The 24635-nt window shown below is 42.6% G+C and overlaps 1 protein-coding gene across 11 annotated transcripts in view; it reads left to right on the top strand.

Annotated features, from left to right (window-relative positions):
* The window catches only part of NCKAP5 (NCK associated protein 5), a 1062317-nt gene that overhangs the window by 1035430 nt on the left and 2252 nt on the right, over positions 1-24635 (top strand). The window lies entirely within an intron of this gene.

The following is a 24635-nucleotide window of genomic DNA, read 5'->3' as shown; positions in this document are numbered from 1 at the left end:
CTTATTTATTTTCATTTTGGAGGATCTGTCCATTGGTGTAAGTGAGGTGTTAAAGTCCCCCACTATTACTGTGTTACTGTCGATTTCCTCTTTTATAGCTGTTAGCAGTTGCCTTATGTATTGAGGTGCTCCTATGTTGGGTGCATATATATTTATAATTGTTATATCTTCTTCTTGGATTGATCCCTGGATCATTATGTAGTGTCCTTCCTTGTCTCTTGTAACATTCTTTTTTTTTTTTTTTTTTTTTTTTAAATTATTTATTTATTTTTGGCTGTGTTGGGTCTTCGTTTCTGTGCGAGGGCTTTCTGCAGTTGTGGCGAGCAGGGGCCACTCTTCATCGCGGTGCGCGGGCCCCTCACCATCGCAGCCTCTCCCGTTGCGGAGCACAGACTCCAGACGCGCAGGCTCAGTAGTTGTGGCTCACGGGCCTAGTTGCTCCGTGGCATGTGGGATCCTCCCGGACCGGGGCACGAACCCGTGTCCCCTGCATTGGCAGGCGGATTCTCAACCACTGTGCCACCAGGGAAGCCCATTCTTTATTTTAAAGTCTATTTTATCTGATATGAGTATAGCTACTCCAGCTTTCTTTCGATTTCCATTTGCATGGAATATCTTTTTCCATCCCCTCACTTTCGGTCTGTATGTGTCCCTAGGTCTAAAGTGGGTCTCTTGTAGACAGCATATATATGGGTCTTGTTTTTGTATCCATTCAGCCAGTCTATGTCTTTTGGTTGGGGCATTTAATCCATTCACGTTTAAGGTAATTATCGATATGTATGTTCCTGTGTCCATTTTCTTAATTGTTTTGGGTTTGTTTTTGTAGGTCCTTTTCTTCTCTTGTGTTTCCCACTTAGAGAAGTTCCTTTAGCATTTGTTGTAGAGCTGGTTTGGTGGTGCTGAATTCTCTTAGCTTTTGCTTGTCTGTAAAGCTTTTGATTTCTCCATCAAATCTAAATGAGATCCTTGCTGGGTAGAGTAATCTTGGTTGTAGGTTCTTCCCTTTCATCACTTTAAGTATATCATGCCACTCCCTTCTGGCTTGCAGAGTTTCTGCTGAGAAATCAGCTGTTAACCTTATGGGAGTTCCCTTGTATGTTATTTGTCGTTTTTCCCTTGCTGCTTTCAATAATTTTTCTTTGTCTTTAATTTTTGCCACTTTGATTACTATGTGTCTCGGCGTGTTTCTCTTTGGGTTTATTCTGTATGGGACTCTCTGTGCTTCCTGGACTTGGGTGGCTATTTCCTTTCCCATGTTAGGGAAGTTTTCGACTATAATCTCTTCAAATATTTTCTCGGGTCCTTTCTCTCTCTCTTCTCCTTCTGGGACCCCTATAATGCGAATGTTGTTGTGTTTAATGTTGTCCCAGAGGTCTCTTAGGCTGTCTTCATTTCTTTTCATTCTTTTTTCTTTATTCTGTTCTGCAGCAGTGAATTCCACCATTCTGTCTTCCAGGTCACTTATCCGTTCTTCTGCCTCAGTTATTCTGCTCTTGATTCCTTCTAGTGTAGTTTTCATTTCAGTTATTGTATTGGTCATCTCTGTTTGTTCTTTAATTCTTCTAGGTCTTTGTTAATCATTTCTTGCATCTTCTCAATCTTTGCCTCCATTCTTTTTTTAATACTTTATTTATTTATTTTATTTATTTATTTATGACTGTGTTGGGTCTCAGTTTTCGTGTGAGGGCTTTCTCTAGTTGCGGCAAGTGGGGGCCACTCTTCATCGTGGTGCGGGGGCCACTCTTCATCGCGGTGCGCGGGCCTCTCACTGTCGCGGCCTCTCCCGTTGCGGGGCACAGGCTCCAGACGCGCAGGCTCAGTAGTTGTGGCTCACGGGCCCAGTTACTCCGTGGCATGTGGGATCTTCCCAGACCAGGGCTCGAACCCGTGTCCCCTGCATTGGCAGGCAGACTCTCAACCACTGCACCACCAGGGAAGCCCTTTGCCTCCATTCTTATTCCGAGGTCCTGGATCATCTTCACTGTCATTATTCTGATTTCTTTTTCTGGAAGGTTGCCTATCTCCACTTCATTTAGTTGTTTTTCTGGGGTTTTTTCTTGTTCCTTCATCTGGTACATAGCCCTCTGCCTTTTCATCTTCTCTATCTTTCTGTAACTGTGGTTTTTGGTCCACAGGCTGCAGGATTGTAGTTTTTCTTGCTTCTGCTGTCTGCCCTCTGGTGGTTGAGGCTATCTAAGAGGCTTGATGGGAGGCTCTGGTGGTGGGTAGAGCTCCCAATTAGCTTTTAATACAAATAATAGTATTAACTGTTCACAAGAACTGGAACATTCCAAAGCTAGCAAGCTTTTGTAGGTATAAGCTTCTGGTCTATGGAGGACTAGACTCTATAGAAGGGACCAACCAGCAGAAATCTATACTCACGACTGATAAATAGAAGCTGTGAACCTGCAGTTCTGTGGGGTCATGATGGCCTCATTTTGACATACAAAGGCAATCCATGTAAATAAATATATGCTACTTTAAGTTAAATGTATGCACCATCATATGTGTTGCAAACTAGATTTTACTGAGCGTTGAATTTTTGAAACAAACTAGGATTTATTAGCATTGGGTTGGCTAAAATACTCACATGAAAGTTACCTGCTGGAGTAGGTGGTATTTGGAAACACATTTAATCTTCAATAGAAAAAAAAAATTCAACAAAACTTGGAAGAAGGGATCTCTGAAATGAGATACTTTTAAAGATTTTCAGAGTTAAATGGAAAATAATAGATAATCAGAGAAGAAGTAAAATTATAAGGTGTGTAAAAGGTTAAAAGAGTCAAACAGAAGAAAGCAAATGTGTGTGGTACGGACAAGCTGATGTAACAGGAATGACATCATTTTATCCTGTTTCAAATAAAGGCACAATTTTATATTATTAGGCCCCCAGATTTCCACGGCATCCTTTTTTGCATTCATTCCCGCCTTATGCATCAAAGGTCGTAGCAGGAAACCAATAGACTGAATAGTGGCACATTTCCTCTTGAAAGAGGCAATTCCATTGAGAACTGGTCATGAGCCATCATTTATTTAGGGATTATGGGGCACAAGGTGGGAGCCATGGCCAGGAATGAAGCAAAGAGTAAAAGGAAGTTCCAGGATCAAAAGGTCACTTCTCCCATAAAGGCAAGGCAGGCTCTGACATTTCTATCCTCCCGGATTGATTTTCCCACCCCTGAGCTAGGTGTCACTCTTGACAGACCTTCCAGGGCACAGATGTTGCTGTTCATCTGAAGCTTTTTGCTCTTTACCAAGAAAATAACAACTCTTTTCCCATTTGGAGAAGAGACTTCTTCCTTCATCCTGAGCATAGACATGGCCCACGTGAGTCCACACTTTATTGAGGACCGCGCTGGAGACTGGGGGATGGCACCTGAGCTCATCCTGGACCCATATTTTTAAGCCAACCTAACTTTCATGACACAACAGGGACTCTGTAAAGAGCCAATTCATTTTTCACTTGGTTTTAGGAAAAAGCCTTCCAATGAGAAGTTGGTCAGACTCTGTTCATTATGCCAGATGGCCCCCCAGTTGGCCTGCGTTTAACTTAGTCTGTAACTCACTTACTTACATGTTATCATCCCTAAGGGAGTGAAGGAAGTTAAGCCATTTATATTCACAGCCCACCAGGTATATTCCCCTAGCATATTGTGGGGAGAAATTCTAGCTGGGAATAGAATCCTGGGCCTAAATCCAGCATTTTCAAATTTTAAGAGGGAATTGAATTTGAATTTATTTTTAAAGAAAGGAAAACCTTGGGACTAAAACTTATTTAAGAGAGTTTATGGCCAAGTACACGTTTGCAAGGAAATGTTAATTACAATTTTCCACTACTGGTGGACTCAGCCAAAGGGGTGGGGCAGAACAGTGTAACTAGCCAGGGAGCTAATGTGTGCATAAAAAGAAACATCCTGTGAAATGTTGCATTCCGTGGTTTCCTGATACTCTAAATATAACTTCATTTTCTTTCTGATGATTTTTCCTTTCAAGTGAAGTATTTTTTAATATTTTACAGAATTAATGTAATCATAGTTTCATAATTTCACATAGCACGGAGTTAAAGTTTTTTTTTATATCTTCAGCATCCATTTCTAAGTCCAATAAAGATAAAAAGGGCAAAAAATAAGCTTGCCTTTTTCTTCTCATCAGTTAAAAAAATTCATAAGCATATATTTGTAAAACCTGGAATTTTAGTATCATAAAATGGCTCCTGTTGATAATGAGTCTTCTAGAGAGTACGTGTTTTAGTCTCCTAGGGTTGCCATAATGTAATGAAGAACCACAAGCTGGGGGGCTGAAAGCAACAGTTCTGGAGGCCTGAAGTCTGAAATGAGGGCATCAGCAGGGCCATGCATGCTCCCCCAGCTTCTGGTGACCACTGACAACGCTTGGTCTTCTTTGGTGTGCAGCCGTACAGCTGCAGTCTCTGTCTTTGTCATGACATGGCTGCCTCCCCTCTCTGTGTGTCTGTGCTCAGATGGCATTCTCCTCTGTGCCTCCCTCCACACCTCCTTCCCTCTGCGCATGTCTGTCTCTCTACCTTTTCTCCTCTTCTTAGAAGGACACTAGTCATATTGGATTAAGGACCCATCCTATGCCAGTATGACCCATCCTCACTTATGCCTTAATTATATCTGCAAAGACCTTATTTCCAAATAAAGTAACATTCACAGGAATCAAGGGCTAGGACTTCAACATAGCTTTTCAGGGGACACAATTTGACCCTTAAGAGTACCCAAAGCCAAAACAACTGAAGATGACAGGGTAGAGGAATTGATAAGACAGTTGACTTCAGTAGGAAGAAATCAGCTTTGATTACTGAGTTCTTAGGATGTATCAATATCATAATCCCTTAAACAAGTGGTCATTCCTAGCTATGATTCCTGGCCAGAGGAAGTGGCAGGCCAAAAACGCCAGACATCTCAGATATATTTGTAACTTGGCCTGACCGTGGTAGCAGAAAAGAAATGGTGGAGAGTGAATGGGTTTAGGATTATGTTTTAAAAGTAGAGCAAACTGGAGTTCCCTGGTGGCCTAGTGGTTAGGATTCTGGGCTTTCACTGCCATAGCCTGGGTTCAATCCCTGGTCAGGGAACTGAGATCCCGCAAGCTGTGAAGTGCAGCCAAAAAAAGAAGGAAAAAAAAAGTAGAGCGAACAGAGTTTGATGATTGTATTAGTCAGGGTCTAGCCTGGACCAGGAACCATTCTAGGTCTTTCTGTAGAAAGAATTAAATACAGGGAATCATCCAGATAATGGAATAGCTGAGAAGCTAAAAGGAGACAGTCAGGCAATCCAGAGATTAGCCAAAGCAAGAAGTCCCAAGCATTCCCTAGGGATGGAGGGATGATAGCAGAGGTGACGTTAAACGCCAGAAGCTGGACCATCCAATGGGAGCTAGAACGGTGGGTGGGAGGGGTTCTCTGGCAGGAGGCAGAGCCAGGGAGGAGAAGCAGCTGCTGCCAGGAACACCACAGGTCACGGAGAAGGGAAGAAATGCCTTGCTTTCTCCTCTCCTCCTGCCGTCCAGGATTCTGCCATTGCCTTTCATTGGCTGAACCTCCTCAGAAGCCAGAGAAAGAGGGAGCCTGGGAAACATAGTTCCCTGTGACACAAAGCAAAGCAGGGAGAAAGGAGAGGAATGCATCTGAGAACAAACAGGCAATTTACCAGAAAAGACTGGTGGATGTGGGGTATGAGAGAGAGGGGTCAAAGATAACTTCAAGTTTCCATATACGAAGACATCAATATACATATCTCATAGTAGGCACATATACTCAGGGATTTACCTACTCATTAACATATAGATTCTGTGATATGTAAGCATATATACACTTTGTGTGTGTGTGTATATATATATATATTTTACACAGGCACACACGCACACATACACAAGCAGGGATGCCAAATGGCCTTCATCTCAAATGCTAAGGACATTCAGTGTGCAGAGGCTGCCTGAATTACTGCATTAAAAAGAATTCTGAGGCTGTATCCGTGTTCAGCAGGAGGCGGGTTCCAGAGATTGGTAAGCAGCGCCTGCTATGGGCATGGGAGCAGGCCGTTGCCACGTGAGTGCCAGGATTAGCCATCTCTGCACCGAAGCAGTGAACTCTGCACGGCAGGGGCAGTGGGGGCCATCCCCTCACCGAGAGTACTTCATAAAGGGATCTCGGTTGTTTTCCTAAAGGTAGTAATAACAGCCATCATGAATCCCCCGTGGCAGGAAACAGCCATGATTAAACTGAAGTTCATGAAAAAGAGGTATTCTCATTCCCCCTTCTCTCCCAGGACTTTGAGGAGGGCATCCTGTGTCAGCTCAGCCCAGTGGATTATCCCTTATTCTAGCGAGTACACAGGGTGACTCACACCAGCTCTGTTCCTTTTGACCCTTTCATCTTTCTGTCGATGAATCCAGGCAGTTCATATCTCGGGGCCAGATCTTTGAGTTGACGGTCTATTATGAGGTTAATCTAGAGTGAACAGTGGTGTTCGTTCAGACGTGGTGTGGCATCGGCCTCTGACTACAACCCCGTGCCCTTCCAGTGATTTCCCTGCATGCTCTGGAGACCACCCCAGCTGGTACCTAGCCCCTTGGCAGCCAAGGCTAATGCAGGCATCTGGGATGGTCTCTACCTCAGGCAAGCCTTCCATATTGGATGGGAGAGTTAGCCAAACAGGCTTTCTGAAGTCCAGTCAAGGATCTCTTTGGAAAGCGGTTTTTGAAATGAAGTCAAGCGTTCTGCCACCCAAGAGCCAGGCCTGGGGTTTTCCTGTCTGCCCCTCCTCCCAGGGTGATTGTGGCCCCCCCCCTTCAGACATGCTCACCAGCAGCCTAAGCACCCTGGTCTTCACCTCCCTCTGCATCTGCCTGTGCCTTTTACATCTTGTGAGATTTGCTTCATCTCCCCAGAATGAAAATTTGGGGGACTATCTTTAATACTCCGTTGATGCTTCTGGTGAATGTAAATTCTTGGTTTAACTAATTCACATAGCAATTTATATGATTATTACCTCAAAATAAAAATCTTTTAATTTTTTTTTTTATCTCCAGTGGGATAACGTTATTTTATTGTTCAAAGGGGGCTCCCTTCCTGCTGTTTGCAATACGATTTTTAATAAATATGTAAATTTAAAAATTAAGTTACAGCATACATTGGGAGGCATGATTTTTGAAAAGACAAAAATTTGATGGATTGTAAAATTATCCGCCTTAAAATCATCAGTCACAGTGAACAGAACGTACCAACCTTGGATAATTTTAGAGCTTTTCCTTCATCTTATCTTCTGTTCGGGACTCACTTCAAATTGATTATAAAACAGTTTATTTTTTAGGCCATAATTCATTCACAGATTAATTAGATTTTCCGTTAATATCCCATCATCGTATGGGATGGGAACCAGTGGTGTTTTGTAGTTGTTCAGAGTTGCAGGAGAGAAACCCTGATTGCTATTCCCAAGTGACTGAAGCTTCTGGCACTAATCACTAATCACATTCAGACCACATAAAGTGTAGCATCCTTCCCCTGGTTTCTTTTCTAGCTGGCTCACAGCAAGAGATCTTTATTGGCCCTGGCGAAGAGACCAAAATGTACTTAAACACTTCTGTGAGGGGCGATTCTTTTTTTCCCCCTTGCTTACAATGGCATTTCTGTAGCCATCTCCTGAAAGATCAGGAGAATATGTGTGTGTGTGTGTGTGTGTTTAGGTGTCCATGCTTAGCCGGCCCGGACTTAAACATCTCTTTCCTAGCCATTTTCCAGTGAGGGGCAGCCTTTGGATTAGTTTCATAATTTTAAATAATCCTTTTGACATCACCCAACAGGCATATTTAAGGGACGGTGAGCCAGTAACTTCTTGACCAACGATTTAAGGAAAAGTTATTGTTTTCCAGTCACTTAAGAGAACTGCTGATATACATGGCAGAGAAACTATCCACACTGTGAGCCAGCCAAGCGAAACGCCAGCCCAGTCACATCAAACCGACACTCTGGGTTTTTACACAGTCGAAGAAGAGATAGTTATCCTCCCCTCTGCCCCCTCCATGCTCACTGTTATCCCTGGTGCCAGTTCTGACGTATGGAAAGTTGCTACCTGTTGCACTGGTCTGCTTCTGCCACGTCGCATTTTTCTTCCGCGCCCCAAAGGACACAGCCCAGGCCAGAATCTCCCCGGGTGACCCTAAGGTTTCACTTTGTCCTGCACTGAGGGATTCAGTCACTCCAGGCCTCTCAAAAATCTCTCGTATTCTTTAAGGACATCCAGTATTCTTTAAATCCATCCCAGTATTTCAAACCTTCATTCTCAGGCAATTCCCCATTTTATTCTGTGCACAATGAGGAGTTTTTCCTTCACATAAAACTACTTGGATGTTTAAAAAGCCTTGCTGACATATTCAGTCTTCCCACTGCTAGATGATATAATCCCCACTTCCTTCCTGTGTTTTAGTCTCTAACCGTGCAGTCTGTAGTGCTGCTGATTATTTCAAGGAGCTCGATTTACGGCAAAAGAAATGCTACTTGAAAGTCATCTGTGAATCAACTTTTTTGGAAATCAAAATCTATTTACCTGTTTACTTACTGGGAAAGGCGTTACCTTTACTTTCTAAATAAAGGAAACCTAAATGTCTTCTGGGTGATTAGAGCTTTAACTACCCCTCAGGAAATAAATGAATGTTCCCTACCAGACTGTATAGCATCTTGTCCGTGGAACTCAATCACTTTCAAAGACAATCAAGGGCATTAGAGAGAAAGATAAGGTAAAGATAGGAAAAGGAAAGGTGACCAGTAAATAAGAAATATAACTAGCGAACTCCCTTTATTCCACTAACATCTGTGGATCTCCTATGTGCCAGGTGTTCTGGGCCCAAGGGGTGCAAAGATACAGCACAGAGGCTCACTGGCGCCATGGTAACAGCCTGCACAGGGATGGAGGGACAACAAAAAGGACAGTGGTCAAGTCAAAACTACAATGAGGTATCACCTCACACCAGTCAGAATGGCCATCACCAAAAAATCTACAAACACTAAATGCTGGAGAGGGTGTGGAGAAAAGGGAACACTCTTGCACTGTTGGTGGGAATGTAAATTGATACAGCCACTATGGAGAAAAGTATGGAGGGTCCTTAGAAAACTACAAATAGAACTACATACGACCCAGCAATCCCACTACTGGGCATATACCCTGAGAAAACCATAATTCAAAAAGAGTCATGTACCACAATGTTCATTGCAGCTCTATTTACAATAGCCAGGACATGGAAGCAACCTAACTGTCCATTGACGGATGAATGGATAAAGAAGATGTGGCACATGTATACAATGGAATATTACTCAGCCATAAAAAGAAATGAAATGGAGGTATTTGTAATGAGGTGGATGGACCTAGAGTCTGTCATACAGAGTGAAGTAAGTCAGAAAGAGAAAAACAAATACAGTATGCTAACACATATATACGGAATCTAAAAAACAAAAAAAGTGGTCATGAAGAACCTAGGGGCAGGACGGGAATAAAGACGCAGATCTACTAGAGAATGGACTTGAGGACACGGGGAGGGGGAAGGGTAAGCTGGGACAAAGTGAGAGAGTGGCATGGACTTATATACACTACCAAATGTAAAATAGATAGCTAGTGGGAAGCAGCCGCATAGCACAGGGAGATCAGCTTGGTGCTTTGTGACCACCTAGAGGGGTGGGATAGGGAGGGTGGGAGGGAGATGGAAGAGGGAGGAGATATGGGGATATATGTATATGTATAGCTGATTCACTTTGTTATAAAGCAGAAACTAACACAACAAAGTAAAGCAATTTTACTCCACTAAAGATGTTAAAAATAATAATAATAATAATAATAAATTTAAAAGACTGAAGGCAATATTATGCAAGGCAGTGACAGGTGCAATCAGCCTGTGGAAATTCACAGTATCTTCATTGTGGAGCTGGGCTTTGATTATTCCTTACCCTACATGTAAATAAGTTCACAGGCTCTTTGAAGAAAGGCCCCATATAAAACCACTGTAGTCACTTGCAGCCCCCCACTTCTGAAAAAATATCCTGTAGTGTGTGGTTTGCTGATACATGGGTCAAAGGGCAGTAGACAACACCTTTCCCACCCATTCCAGCCAAGGAAAGAGTAGAAAGTCAGTGTAAGATTAAGAAGAAAAGCATCTTTCATTTACCTACTTTGTTTATGTGGTGGTAGACCAAGCAGTGGCCCAGGTGTTGGATGTGAGTTTACAGATATCAGAAAGGTCTGTCACCTGCTATCCCTAATGTTTAAGGAGTGGTTTTTGAAGTTTGTTGTTTGGGGGTTTTCTTTTCTTTTGGAGGGGAGAGGCAAGGAATTTAGAAGCATTATGAGGGCATTTACCATCTGTTTAAAACACCCTTGCCCCAGGGTGGGTAGTGTGTCAATTGTCATCATTTTTCCAGTAGCTTCAGGAAGCCCCCTGCTTAAACATCACCAGATTTTGATAGGCTGTAATACGGAAGAGTCACAAATTAAATACAGATGAATTTCATTTGACCCACACATTTGTTTTAAACAAATATTGGGAGATTTCATATATGAATTCTAGATTTTCATTTCTCTTGAAAGATCAGGAGTTCTGGCAAGAATGAGCCCACATGCTCACAGGGTAAGACTCAGCTGGTGCTGAGGCAGGAGGTGGAGTGACTGAGAGAGGGAACTCTGCAGCTGGACCCCTGGACTTGGATCCTGGCTCTGCCTGGCTTCTCACAGCTGTGTGGCCTTGGGCAAGAACCTCAGCTCCCTATGCCTCCCTTTCCTCATGTATTAAATGGTCCCTGCCTTGTAGAGTTCCGTCCAGCCTTTAGGACAAGAACAAGCGCTACGTGGATGTTTGTTAAGTTAGCAGCAGCTGCCCCTCTAAATGGGCACTTGGGTTCACCACCATCCCCACTACCCGCTCATGCCATCCATGCATTTGTGCTGTTGTCAGATCCTTCCCAGCGGGCTCCACTGGCAATGAATTTTCTTCCCCTGGTCTAGAACCAGGTCATCCATCAGCCATCTATGGGGGAAAGGGGGAGTTTCGGCAAAGATAAGAAGGAGACTAAAGGGGCATATGTGGAAAGAATCTTGTAGCTACTCCTGAAGTTCAGATCTTTGTTCAGGTCCACAGAGACTTAAGTACAAGAGCCATAAAAGGATGGACAGATGACTCTTGCCCTGTGCATCCCCAAAGTGCCTGAATCACGGGAAGGTGGCTCTAACAACAAGAGAATGCTTCCTTTCACCCCGCTAAGGATCTGCTGCCTGGTGGGAAGGCAAGGATGTGGGTGGAAGGGGAGAATTTGCTATGATTCATCTTAGCTCCTGGACCTGATAAATCAGAACCATGGTTTTCTAGCTTGTTGGAAGGCGGCATTAACTAGAGCTTCCTTCCCTTTAGTTAACTTGCTCACAGATCAAGAGGTTAAAGCTTTCTCTGCCTGTCATCAGCAGAACATTTGTTTCCAATGTTACTGGGTGAAGGGCTTGGGTGTTTCTCCCCCGAGGTACCCCCAAGGAGTCCTGCTGAATGAGGCCACTGGTCACCCATAAACACAGGTGCTGCTCCTTTTCACTTGAAGCATGCTGCTGTCCATTCTGGGATGAACATCTTGAGGCCATCACAAACATTTTCCCTTTCAGCAACTTTTTTTCCTTGAGGCAGGAGAAAGAGACCCTCTCATTATTTATCTAGAGTGTTTGATAGGCCTCCTTTGAGAAGGTCATTGTCTGCAACAGTAAAATAATCATGGGATTTCTGGACAAGCTGGCAAAAGAAAAATGATTCATTATTTCAAGAATTATTTTGCCTTCAGTCCCCCAAATGGATGAAGGCTTCCAACAATATGTAAGAGAGAGTAAGGCTTAACTTATTATATGAAAGGTTACATTTTAAAGGGAAAAGAAGTTCAAAGATTACATTTTTAGCTCGGCTGTAATATATCTGGAGTCAAGGCGGTCCGTCTGTTACCCCGTGGTCTTCTGGATGTTATTGTACTATTCCCTTTGCAAAGGAGGCCTCTCTGCCCTCCTTCCCTTCTCATCCATCTGGGCTAATGAGATTGGAAGAGTTTTTTTAGATCCTATTCAAACAGCACCCCGTCCTTCTGGTCCCTTTGGGAATGCTGGAACAGATAGCATATTCATCCATACGGGCTCAACCCGACCTTACATGTCTTGCCGTGTCGCACAAAATCGTGCATCTTCACAGCACAATATATTTTGCTGATAGGAGATGGCGTGGTTGTGTAGCCCTTTAATTTCTATGGATAGTGTCGTGAAATAGACCAAAGGTAGCTTATAACATGACTCATGCACCCATGTCTGGTACCAAGACGCCTATTATGCTGGGTTATTTTTGAAATGAAGTTTGTTTGGCATCAGTGCAAGCCAGATACCCAGAATGAGGCAGCTTGACTGATAAAGATACTGAATTTTAAAATGAAAACTGGAGAGGCTGAGCGATCAATATGACCTTGACCACTCATAAGCCAAATAATTTATGGAAGTGACGCAAAGACCCTGTGAACTCCTTTGCCTGACAGAAGGGTTTGAAATAATATTTTAAGAAAATTAAAAGCAAACATCCCCTGGACCTTCTTTACAGATTAGATCTGAAATGAAGGACCCTGAGTTACACAATTAACTATTGATTTTTGTTGATCCATCTTTAATTCTCATTGCAATCGAGTTGTGTTTACACGGTCGTGGTGGGCAGGCATACTTCACTTGGAGCAAGGCTCCTTTCACTTCTACATTAATTTAAACATTAAATTGTCCTGCACATGTGAGACAAAATTAAAGCTTATTTTTATTGTAGCGGACGGGTGACGTAAACCTTATGAAGTGGCATTAAGCCAGTCTAGGTGGTTCATGAACATAATCCCTTCTATAATGCAAGAGTCAGTTTGTCATTTGAATATATTACAGGTGGCGGGGAGAGAATAAAAAGCACCTGGGTGCTGCCTGGTACTAGAATGTTGTCCAAAGGTGGCTGTAATTTAATCTCCTTACAGTTTCATTTCTTGATTTCACACACTCAGTAATATCACTATCACCCAGATAGTCAGTCTTACTGACGTTTCTAAGAATGTCATCATTGTCCTGTTTACACTCTCACTTAAAAGCAGCAAAACACATCACCAGGTTTCCCCTGTCTTAAGGAGATAGGGATCTGAATTTAAGCAAATTGCTGGGACTGGCTCAGACCAGGAAAGACAGCACTTGCTGGCTGAAGGACGCCCTTAACAAAATGGGAGAGCCAGTGTTGGTACCGTTTATCACAGGCCTGATCCTTTCAATAACGTTGCACCCCAAGACAGAAGCTTATTGTTTCTGCTCTGGCTCCTGCATTTCCAGGAAGCGATGGCAGCTTCTGCTTCATCCAGCCACAAGCCCAGCCCACCTGGAGGTGCAGAAGAAGGCCCCAGTTGCTCAGCAGAGCTGCCCAGCCAGCATGGCCATGGGATGTGAATCCACAGGTCTCTGCACTTGACGGAGAGAGGAAATTGCTTTTGCCAAAGTAAACAGTAGTCAGACATCCGTTCATCCAAGGACCGTCCTGGTTCTTGAGGCCACCCTAGCATCCCGAGACCATGCCTCTGCTAGTGTATCTAGGGACTGGAAAGCAGCAAGGCTCTCACAGCTCAGATGAACGTCGGAAATGATCTTATTTTACATGCCTCTTCATCATGGAAAAGCAGACATTATAGAAATCTCAGACAAGTCTATGAGCTCCGAAAGGGAATGATGTAGTGAAAATAGATCTAATAGTGACTTTGTTCGTTGATGTGCGATAAATAGCAACTCCAAGAAATGCAAGATATGGTGTCAGAATCTGAAGAAGAAAGCAGAACCAAACCTAGTGCAAGGCCTCCAGAAGTGTGTCATCTAATTGAGAAGTGAGACATTGATATGAAAAGAAACTACATATTAGAATGAATATAAGTTCAGGGTTGAAATGGATAATTTGGCCATTTAGGCCAGGAATTCATAGAGAGACCCCTGTGGATTAGGTACTGTAGAAACAGAACCAGCAGCTGTTAATAACCAAAAAAAAAAAAAAGATATAAAATGTGGTCACTATTGACAATGCTATGGAATTAGAGAAAAGAGAAAAAATTCCAATTTAAGCATGTTACATTTAGGAGATAACTAGGCCCAGAAAGATTAAGAAAGGTGAATGTAGGGCTTCCCTGGTGGCGCAGTGGTTGAGAATCTGCCTGCCAATGCAGGGGACACGGGCTCGAGCCCTGGTCTGGGAAGATCCCACATGCCGCGGAGCAACTGGGCCCGTGAGCCACAACTACTGAGCCTGCGCGTCTGGAGCCTGTGCTCCGCAACAAGAGAGGCCGCGATAGTGAGAGACCCGCGCACCGCGATGAAGAGGGGCCCCCGCTTGCCGCAACTAGAGAAAGCCCTCGCACAGAAACGAAGTCCCAACACAGACATAAATAAATAAATAAATAAATTTAAAAAAAAAGAAAGGTGAATGTAAATAGTCATTAGTTAACCTATTAACCTATGGAAAACATTTGCCTGAATGATCTTAAAGACTAAAAATGGGAGGAGGTCAAAAGAAGCTCAGCAAGTTAAGGAATTATTTAAAAATTAGGATTAGGGTAAAGGGGGCACATTCAGAACTTTGAGTTTGACAGGATATTTGTGTTCTAAATGCCATTATCAGACCAAATAGGAGGCTGGTAGACTGCCTAACAGTTCTCAGGGATTCATCTCCTAATATATCTGAAGCTTTGTTCTCTATTGACATCCTAATGAAAAATCCTTAGCATGTACGTTCCATGTGAGCAGTAACTTTGTCTCATACACCTCTCTATCTCCAGTGTCTAGAATACTGTCCTGTACGTAAAAGGGGCCCAACAAATATCTCTTGAATAAATAAATGATGTTGCAAGAGCAGTGTAATCCCTATTTAAATGTTTATTAAATCCAGGTCCGGAGTTGAAGTAGTGATTGTCAGTGTCATATTGTGGCGAAGGATGGAATCCGGAACAAACGTGGATTCCCATTGGCATTCTCCCAACTAGCACATCCTTCCATTCTAGAACCCCCAGTGCTTACTGGGTGATGAGGAATAAGAACATCTTACAGTTGTGTGCAACACACAATATAAAGCTTAATGTTTCTAAATCTTTAGAACAATTTCCACCAAGGAATCTTCTCTTTAGAATAAGGATCAATAAATTGGTACTGATTCTGAGTTGCTCTGACTCTCGGGATTCGATATGTCAAATATCCTTGGGAAATAACTTCATCCAAAGCAAAGGCTGACTGGCCCTAGAACTGAAACATAAATTACATTGGGAGATGAATAGCTTAAACCTGAGTAGAGCTAACACTCTTACATCCACAAATATCAGTGTGTCTCTGGATGGCCCTTAGCACTCAGTCTCATTGAATTCCATGGCTATTGCAAAGCACCTAATAGATTGGTTACCACAGTGCACTGTGAATCCCAAATGGTCTACCAACTTCCGCTAGAATTCCAGGTTGCCTCATTATTTATAGGTTAATAAGAAACACAGAATGTTTTTCCCTGGTTTTGGCCCTCACAGCATACTTCGTAATAAAAACTTAGCCCTTTCAGGTATATTTTTATGATGTCCACCGTTATGGTGATATTGGAGGTGTTCCTTTGGAAGGGGAACATCCATGAAGAAAAACAGTGGAACTTTCTTTTAACATTCACCCGATCCCCCCTAAAAAGTGTGTTTTATTTTTTCTTGAAAGAGTAGCCCAAACTCTATCACTCCAAGGTGAAGACATAGCTCTATGGTACTAGAATACACAAATGGTCCCTTCATGCTGTATTTTCCTCTGACGAGGGTCATGGGCTCTTTATGCTACAAATACACTGACATCTAAGCCAGGCATGGCCAAGCTCGCTGGACAGATAGGTATCCTGTTTAAGACCTGAAATGATGGAAAGGTTAGTCAAAGAAAAAAGTCTAATCATTCTTTTATGGCAAGTGAGTAGCATATGAATTTATTTTTATCCATAATGGTGCCTGTAAATGAAAGGCCAGAAAGGTTTGGTGCCCACACTCTCATCAGCTGGAATCATTAGCCTGACACTAAGATGAACAGACTTAGAAGTTCCAGCCCAGAACCTGCTCAATTCTCATTCCTAAATAAACATTTTGGTTAATATTATTATGCTGGAAGAAGAAAAAGAAATCTGACAACACAAATAAGCATGTTACATTTAGTTAAGCTAACCATACAAGCTGATATCAATGAGCTGGCTTGCTTCCCCAAGTCTAGGTCACTGTGAAACAGTGCAGATTTTACTTTTGGAGAAACTGACCAGTAGTGATCAAATCTGATGTATTACTTAAGGTGATTAACCTATATTTTAAATTAAATTTGTGGATCCATCCACCTCCTAGAAAACAAAAATAAAAAAATACAAGTTTTCAAATGGGCATTTCACGTGATGGCACTAACGTCAGAGAAATCATGAATGTGTCTTTTGTGTGTTCATATAATCATTTTGCCCAATCGTGATTACATGCCTTTCCTTTTCGCAAATGCCTTTCTCTGTCATAAACAAAGTTTAGGGTTTTCCTTATGTTCCTTTTTTCTCTTCCTGCTGAGGGACCCGGTCCCACATCTCCCCCATTTTCCATATCCTTAAAGTGACTTCCTTCTCCTTCCGTCCTTTTGATCTGGTCTTTAAATGTCCTTTGCAGCCACTGTTTATCTCCAAGCTAAGTTCTTTTCCTTTCCTCAAGATACATTATTTTCTAACGACCCTAAGCTTCCTACTGCACTTCTCTCTGCTTGCTTTTTTTTTTTTTTTTTTTCCCAAAAAGTAAGCTCATTTTTCCCCTCTGGTTCAGGGCTTCTAACAGAGGTCATTGAAAGTCATTGATCATGGTAAAGGACAGCAATACAGGTAATAATATAGTCATAAAAGCACATCTCAGCTGAAAATTACTCTTTCACCTAATAAAACCAGTTTGCCCTGGAGATACTGAAGGATCTTCAGGAACCCAGTAAGGAAACAGAGTGCCCCAAGTGCGGAATCGTATCTCCCAATGTGTGGTTGGGTGGAGAGAACGGTTCTCTATTACCGATCTGTCACATTAATTTTTCAGAAGGGCAAGTGAAGAGTAATGTGTCCAGTTGAGGTAATCGAGGGAACTGAACACCGAGAGAAAGTAATTATCCAAGCTGGAATTTGACCAGGTTAGCAGGGTCAACACCACCACTCTCAAGAAAAGTCTGGAGGGTCTTCCCTGTTCACCAAAGGTCACTTTATCTATTTTTATGTCTCATTCAGAAAGTAGCTCCACCAGGAATACAGTAAGAGGTAGCATTAAAGAAGAGATTAACCTGTGCCCCTGAGAAAAGAGAAATGACTTGAGCTGCATCGTTTTCCTTGAGGTTGGCCTGCCCCCAGCAAATATCACTTAACATAGACTTTGTGTGTGCACAGATCTTCAACTAAGAGACCCAGGATTAAAATACTTCCTCCCCATTCCCACAAGAGCATAACACATAATCATCTTTCCAGCGCCCAAGATGTGCTCATCAGGAAAGGGATGGGGGAGATCACACCTTCTGCTCCAACTCAAAGCTCAGGATCAGCCAGCCCGTCTCCTCTATTTGATCCATCTGCTTCCAAATGGAAGCTTGGCTTTATTTCTCATCTGCTAAATCATCTTACTCCCATTGCTTCACCCACGGAGAGGTTTCTCTGCCCAAACCAACTCACTGCAGTCTCCAAATTTTCTCGCATCTTCCTGGCCCCGATGCATATATGACTGTTTGGTTAAAATCTGCATCATCACACATAACGAGAAATGTTGGGTTGCGGTAGGGGCATGATGCTGACACTTCTTCCTAATTTCGGGGCTGTTTCTTTCCGTGTGGAAGGAGTTCCCTAGGATAACACTCCTGGTATCTCTAAGCTCTGCTCATTCACTTCTCAGGAGAAGGAGGAGTGGCTTGTTTAGCAAATTAACAGATACACAGTATATATAAAATAGATAAACAAGAAGGACCTACTGTATAGCACAGGGAACTATGCTCAATACTTTGTAATAACCTATAAAGGGAAAAGAATCTGAAAAATAACAGATATTATACATTTATAACTGAATCACTTTGCTGTACACCTGAAACTAAGACAACATTGTAAATTGACTATACTCCAATAAAAAAATAAAAAATAAATAGCCAAGTTTAGGAAGGGAACAGGGAAAGCTTAAGCCCATCTCCTGCTCTCCCTGCCCTCTCTCAGGAGTCAGGCTGGCTGGAGAAGCAACGCTCATGGTGTGGGTTTAAGAAGACTTGCTCCCAGCCCAGGGCTGCCAGCCCAGTCTAAGCCTGTCTGCTTCTAGACCACTGCTAAGAAACTCACTTCTTTGAAGATAGAAACCTCATTCTCCCTCTAAGCTTTCTCAGTAATAAAGCTGATATTTTAGCCTCCCATCAGCCTTTTTCTTTTATCTCTTTCTTCAGTTCATTCAGAACTAAGGTGGGGAAGAGAAGTATTTATTGTGTTACCTGAAATTCCAATAATAGATGCATAGAAGACACACAATTAAGAATATTTTGGCGTCACGGAGCTTATAGAGTGGGAAGGTTCTTAAAAAAAAAAAATCTTTAGTGTAAATAAACTAAGGGTCAGAGGGGTCACACAGCTAATTAGCACAGCGCCAGGAACGGAACACTGGCTTCCAAATACCTGGTCTTGTACGTAGTGATTAAAATCCCAAGTTCTGTGGTCAGGCTTCTCCTGCTTGAGTCCTGATTCTCTAATTTATTAGCCATGTGTATGTAGCCTAAATATTTCAACCTCTCTACTCTCTATTTCCCTATGAGTATCATGGGGATGAAAACAGTACTGTCTCAGAGGGTTGGTGTAAGGATTACATGAGATAATTCATGCACTGCATTCAACCCAGTACCTGACACATAGTAAAAACACTCTATAAATGTAGCTATTGTTTTCCTACCACATGTCTCATTGAACTGATTGGCAGTGAATCATTATAGCAATAGAGAAATAAGAAATCATGTGGATGAAGATACTGTTTACATTAATTTGTGCTAAGAGCTCTAGCCCTCTTTGCAAATATTAGTGCCCAGCTGAGGAATGATGCTGCATTTCAATTCTACAGGTAGATCTGAATCTCCTCCTGACATTTTACAGTAGACAGACTAACCAATATTTTCAAGAAACTTACATGAAATAATAAGAGTAGCCTTCATCATAGAACACTAATCCATTGTGCTAGTTCATGAATTTGCTACTTGTTTCTCCCCTGCTGTGGGCAGGAGTTTCTGGCTGTACATGTATAACATGTATCTCTCTGAAGCTGGTCTCATCATGAGTATATTTTTTTCTGGTTTATCACTTGAGTTTTTCTGTATCACCTTATACATTTTCCCCATCTTTTCCTTATGACAAAGGCACGTATCACCTTCTGTTTTATCCTTCCTTGTGTTCAGGTTATTGGTCTAGGCAGAATCTCTATTGTTGACTATGGGGGGGAAATGGTATGTGTTTCTGTGTTGAAAATCAGGAAACCAAGTTTCCAGGTCTAATTTCACCTGAATTTGAATTTGTGTGAACCACAAATTCCATAAATATCCCATGTAAAGTATAGCTGACACCAGCCTCCCTCACCTTCCAGCCTGATGTAAGAGCAAAGTGAGATCATAGATGGGAAAGCTCTTTGGAAGTAAAAACTATTTGTTATTTATAACCCAGGTTTCTGGGCTGATACTTCCCTGAGTCTGGGCTGGAATTCTTGGAACCCCTTGGGATAGGCATAGTTCTGTGTTTCTGTCTTTACAGTGATTCTGTCCATTATAGAATCTTAAAGGGCAAGAGATAGACTATCTGGGCAACTACAAGACCTGAGATAGACTATAGAATGGTCTACAGATGCAGTAGGGGCACATGAAATGGAAATTTCTTGGAATGCACTCCTTCTTACCTACTATATATCTTAATACTGTTCACCCTTCAAAAGCATTCCAAGAGCCCCCTCTCCTTTTCTATGAAACTCTCTGAGAATCAAGACCACATAATTATTCGCACAGATTATTCATAGAGTAGATTGGTTTGATTGATTGATTATTTGACTACAAGGAATTAAATTAGTTAAGGTATAATTACTAAGGGATTTCTGGAGAATATGTCACTCTCTACTTCTTGCTTGAATTATTGTTAATAATGTCATCGTTACACAAAAGATAGGAAAATATTTAAGAATGAGCAGAGCTATTTATTTTAAACTTGAAAATACATTCTCACCCTTCTGAGCCCTACTTTTGTTCCCAAGTGCAGTGAAAAGCCCCACCAAAAAGTGAACTGTACAACTGTTGCCACCTATAGGTGGCAAGTGTAGTATATTAATTTTATCATAATTTCAGTGAAGCACATTATACAAAGGAAATGACAATGTTTTATGGAACCCACACAATCTTCAGGAATCTTTACTGGGTTTGTTACCATTAATATTATTGTTGCCGTTCTGTGATTCTTTTGTGTTTTTTGTGTTTTTTTTGTTTTTGTTTTTGGGGTTTTTTAAAATTTATTTATTTATTTTATTTTTGGCTGTGTTGGGTCTTCGTTTCTGTGCGAGGGCTTTCTCTAGTTGCGGCGAGCGGGGGCCACTCTTCATCGCGGTGTGCGGGTCTCTCACTATCGCGGCCTCTCTTGTTGCGGAGCACAGGCTCCAGACGTGCAGGCTCAGTAATCGTGGCTCACGGGCCCAGTTGCTCCGCGGCATGTGGGATCTTCCCAGACCAGGGCCCGAACCCGTGTGCCCTGCATCGGCAGGCAGATTCTCAACCACTGCACCACCAGGGAAGCCGCCTGTGATTCTTATTTCAGATGCTCCCCTTAAAGGTAATGTGGGCTGATATTTGTGAAGTTCTTTTCCACGATAGAGGTTAAGAACTTGGGCTCTGCAGGCAGACTGCCTGGGTCCAAATGAAGACCCCACCACGTACTGCTCCATGACCTTAAGTTACTTAACTTCCTCCAGGCTTGATTGCTTGTAAATGAAGATAACAATGACACCTGCCCCATAGAATTGACGTGAGGATGAACACAGATCATCCATGCAACGTGCTTAGCCGAGAGTCTGTGCAGAGCAGGCACTCAATTAAATGCTGTTATTACCATGATTAGTTTTCAAAGCACCTTCACATACATTTGCTGCAAACTGGTGTGCACTATTGTTACTGAAAGTGGGAGTCCGGCTGCTGGCCGCTCTAAAGCCAATAAAGAGGCAAGGCTGGTGGAAAGGAAAATTTGCTTTATTTCGGAGGCTGGCAACCTGGGGGGGAGGTGATAAGCAGACTCCCGTCCAAAGGGCAACTCCACCCTCCAGCCCCTGCCCTGACGATCAGGGGGCAAGAGCTTTTATAGACGGAGGGAGGGGGCTGCATGCAGAAACGGCAGAGTCAGCTCTGACCGTCATCTTGAAATTGGTCATGCGGTGGTGTGAGCTGCAGCATCTTGATTGTTTTAAGTACAGTTAGTCTTCAGTTCCAGGGTCGGTTTGTTCCCATTTCCTCGAGGCCAATTCTCGGAATTGTAGCCGCTTATGTCATGGCTACAGTCTGGTCATCATGTAGTTAACTCTACCACTTGCTGGGGGTTTCAGTACCTGTAAGACAACTCAAAGGATATGGCTCAGACTATTCTCTATAGCCCTTGAGGAGGAACTAAAGGCCCTTGACTTTGCTTACTGACTAAACTATTATTGTTTTGTCCTGTTTGATTGTTTCCCTTTGCTTCTGTGTTTTCTCACTTCTTTGATTAAACTTATCCTTTGCCTAAAGTTTTTCTACAGACAAAAGACAGGCAGGGGACATGGGGCGGGAGGGGGTGGTGGGGACCATAGGGTCCTGCTCCGTTTCACTGTTTTGTTACCATTCGACAGATCCATCCTTAGCACAATCCTGTTGGACCTCGATCCCTCCTTATGTTTTAAATTTAAATGTTATGTGACTTCAAACTTTTTAACATACCTGAGATCTGACAAGACAACATTGAGGCTGGTTGGGTATGCTTCTAATTCGAGGCAGGGAAGTAAGCTACTTCAGTGCTTTTGTTCTTAGCTGGCAGGACCACTGGAGAAATCCCAGCCCACAGTTGATACCCTGCTGATGGTAGAGAAAGCCGAGTCCATCATCCAGCCTCCATCGAGAATCTACTGGCGATGCGCGCTGGGCTAGGTTTTTAGGGGGAAAGCTGATGGGAGAAGGGGGGTGAGGGAGGTGATCTAGGACATAAAAAAGAAGTATAAGACATGATCACTAGCTCAGAAGTTCACACACTGCAAAGACTGCTGTTTGACATACATAGTGGGGGTTGTTTTTGTTATTATTGATTTGTTTTTTTTCTTAGTATAAGCAAATAATTAAAATTAGAGGATTTTAAAGATAAGCAAATATTGTCCTAGATTCATGGCCTTACCTTTAAAATCAAAGACCTGGGCCCATGTTTTTGCACAGCTGCAATGAGCTAGGTCTAAGTAGCTGCTCCTGCCTTTAGGGGAGGCATGTACTCTTGAGCGGACCACAGTCCTCACCACTCCCTGTAGCTCCCCAGCACTGAGGTCGAATGTCTGCGTGGCCTCATTGTCACTCTTACACTGATGTTGTTCTCAGAGTCCAGAAATATTTCTGTACCCACCCCTCATCAAAACTGTGAAAATAAAAGGAAGACCGAGAAGGCATGTGATTTTTCTTACAATGGGCCATTCCTTCATTTCCATCGCCTCCCCAGCCAAGGTAGGCCTCTGTCATAATTAATTGAAGAACCAAACCTACAAGCAGGAAACATTTAGAAAACAAGATGCACTATTTGTGTCCCATAGACAGTGGGTGTTTTCATGGTAAATAATCCTTCCCTTATCACTACCTGAATACACTGAATTATACTTTTCACCTGTCTCCCCTCCAAGACTACAAATTCTTCTAGACTAGTGATTCTCAAATGTTAGCATGTGTCAGAATCACCCGGTGACCTTGTTAAAAACTTTTTCTGGGACGCTGCATTACTGATGTAGTTAAGTCGGGGCGGGACTCGAGAATGTGCATTTCTAACAAGCTCCCACGTGATGCTGACGCTGCAAGGTGTCTGGAGAACACAGTTTAAGACCCACTGATCTAGAATAAGAACGCTATCTTACTATTATCTATTGTTCCGTTTATTGAGCACCTACTCCTGTGTGTCAGGGTCTTCAGGTGTTCTGCTTCTAATACTTAACAGCAATCCTGAAATAAAGGTATGTCCTATTAACTTTCCCTGAGGAAGGGTGCTCTTGGTCACTTACACAGCCAATGAAAGGGCAAGGCTGAGACTCAAGCTCAAGTCCGCCTGCCTCCGGGGCCTCACTCCCCTCCTACAGGACGTAATTGTATTCAGCTGTGTATCCTCAGCACCAAAACCTTCCACCTGCCTCATGATCGCTTCTCTAGTGAGTGTTTATTGAATGAACTTGAGATCCACATTGACCAGAAATAGGCAAGGAAAAGGTTCTTGAATAAAGAAAAAGGGAGAAGATATTCAGGTAAGGAGGAAATTGCATTGAATGGCCTCTATTTACCTACATTTGGTACAATCAAAGCTTTCCTACTCCCTCCATGTATTTTGCATATTGTACTTTATAATTCTTTTTAAAGAATGCTCAAAATTGGCACACCGTGAGAAGGGGCTCCGGCGTGGAGTCACTCCTAATTAGGGAGCCGCTGTTTTGTAATCACCTAGGAATGTGTTCCTCAGCCCAGCTCTTTTTCGAGGTAGCCGTTTCAGATTGAAAATTTGCTGTGTGAGTAATGCTCCTGTACGTTAATCGTATAATGAAGTAAGCATCACCTCAAGGTTGATTTTCAAGTATTCCCATAGAATTACACTGTTTCCCCATAGCAGAGAGAGAAATGCTGTCTGAGTCTGCTCTTGGGACACCGGAACCATCCACTTCTGTATCTTTTTCTTTTCTCTTTCTATTAAATATTTAGCATGTGAGAATTCACAGGCTTTGGCTATGTCTGTTTTTGCCCAGATCCAAACACAATTTCCTCATTGTACCTTGACATCCATCGTAGCAATGTTGCAGGGAGGGATGGAACTGCCTATGTTAGGGCCTTGGACAGTAGCAATTGAGATGGTTTGGCATATGTGGATGGCAAAATGAAAAAAACATACAGGACATCTTGTCCTTTATTACAAGAGCATGGAAGGCCACCAGACAGGAATTCAAATCCTGTTCTCCATCACTTGCTGAGCCACCTTGGGCAAGTGACCCTGTCACTCTGAGCCTTGTTTTCCTTCTCTCTAAAGTGGGGATGTGTAACTTACAGGTCTGTGAAAAAGGGCTTATAAATAAAATACTTAGTGTCTTTTACATGGTGCATGCTTAATAAATGGCAGCTGTTGTTATCATCTCTAAGGCCCTGTTCCTACTTCCTGGATGGAATTTTTGCCTGAAAGAGGAAAAAGAAATGAGAAATGTGGTTAGTGGCTTTAACACCTCCACCCTTGCAGTTTTTGCATCTATGCAAAAACTATCTATTCCCTCTCACCTCGGACCTCAGGAGCCACTTGAGCAACTAAATATATTCATGTTT

The sequence above is a fragment of the Balaenoptera acutorostrata genome, chromosome 8 (assembly GCF_949987535.1).
Source record: "Balaenoptera acutorostrata chromosome 8, mBalAcu1.1, whole genome shotgun sequence".
Classification (NCBI taxonomy): Eukaryota; Metazoa; Chordata; class Mammalia; order Artiodactyla; family Balaenopteridae; genus Balaenoptera; species Balaenoptera acutorostrata.
This window is presented reverse-complemented; position numbering and strand designations above follow the sequence as displayed.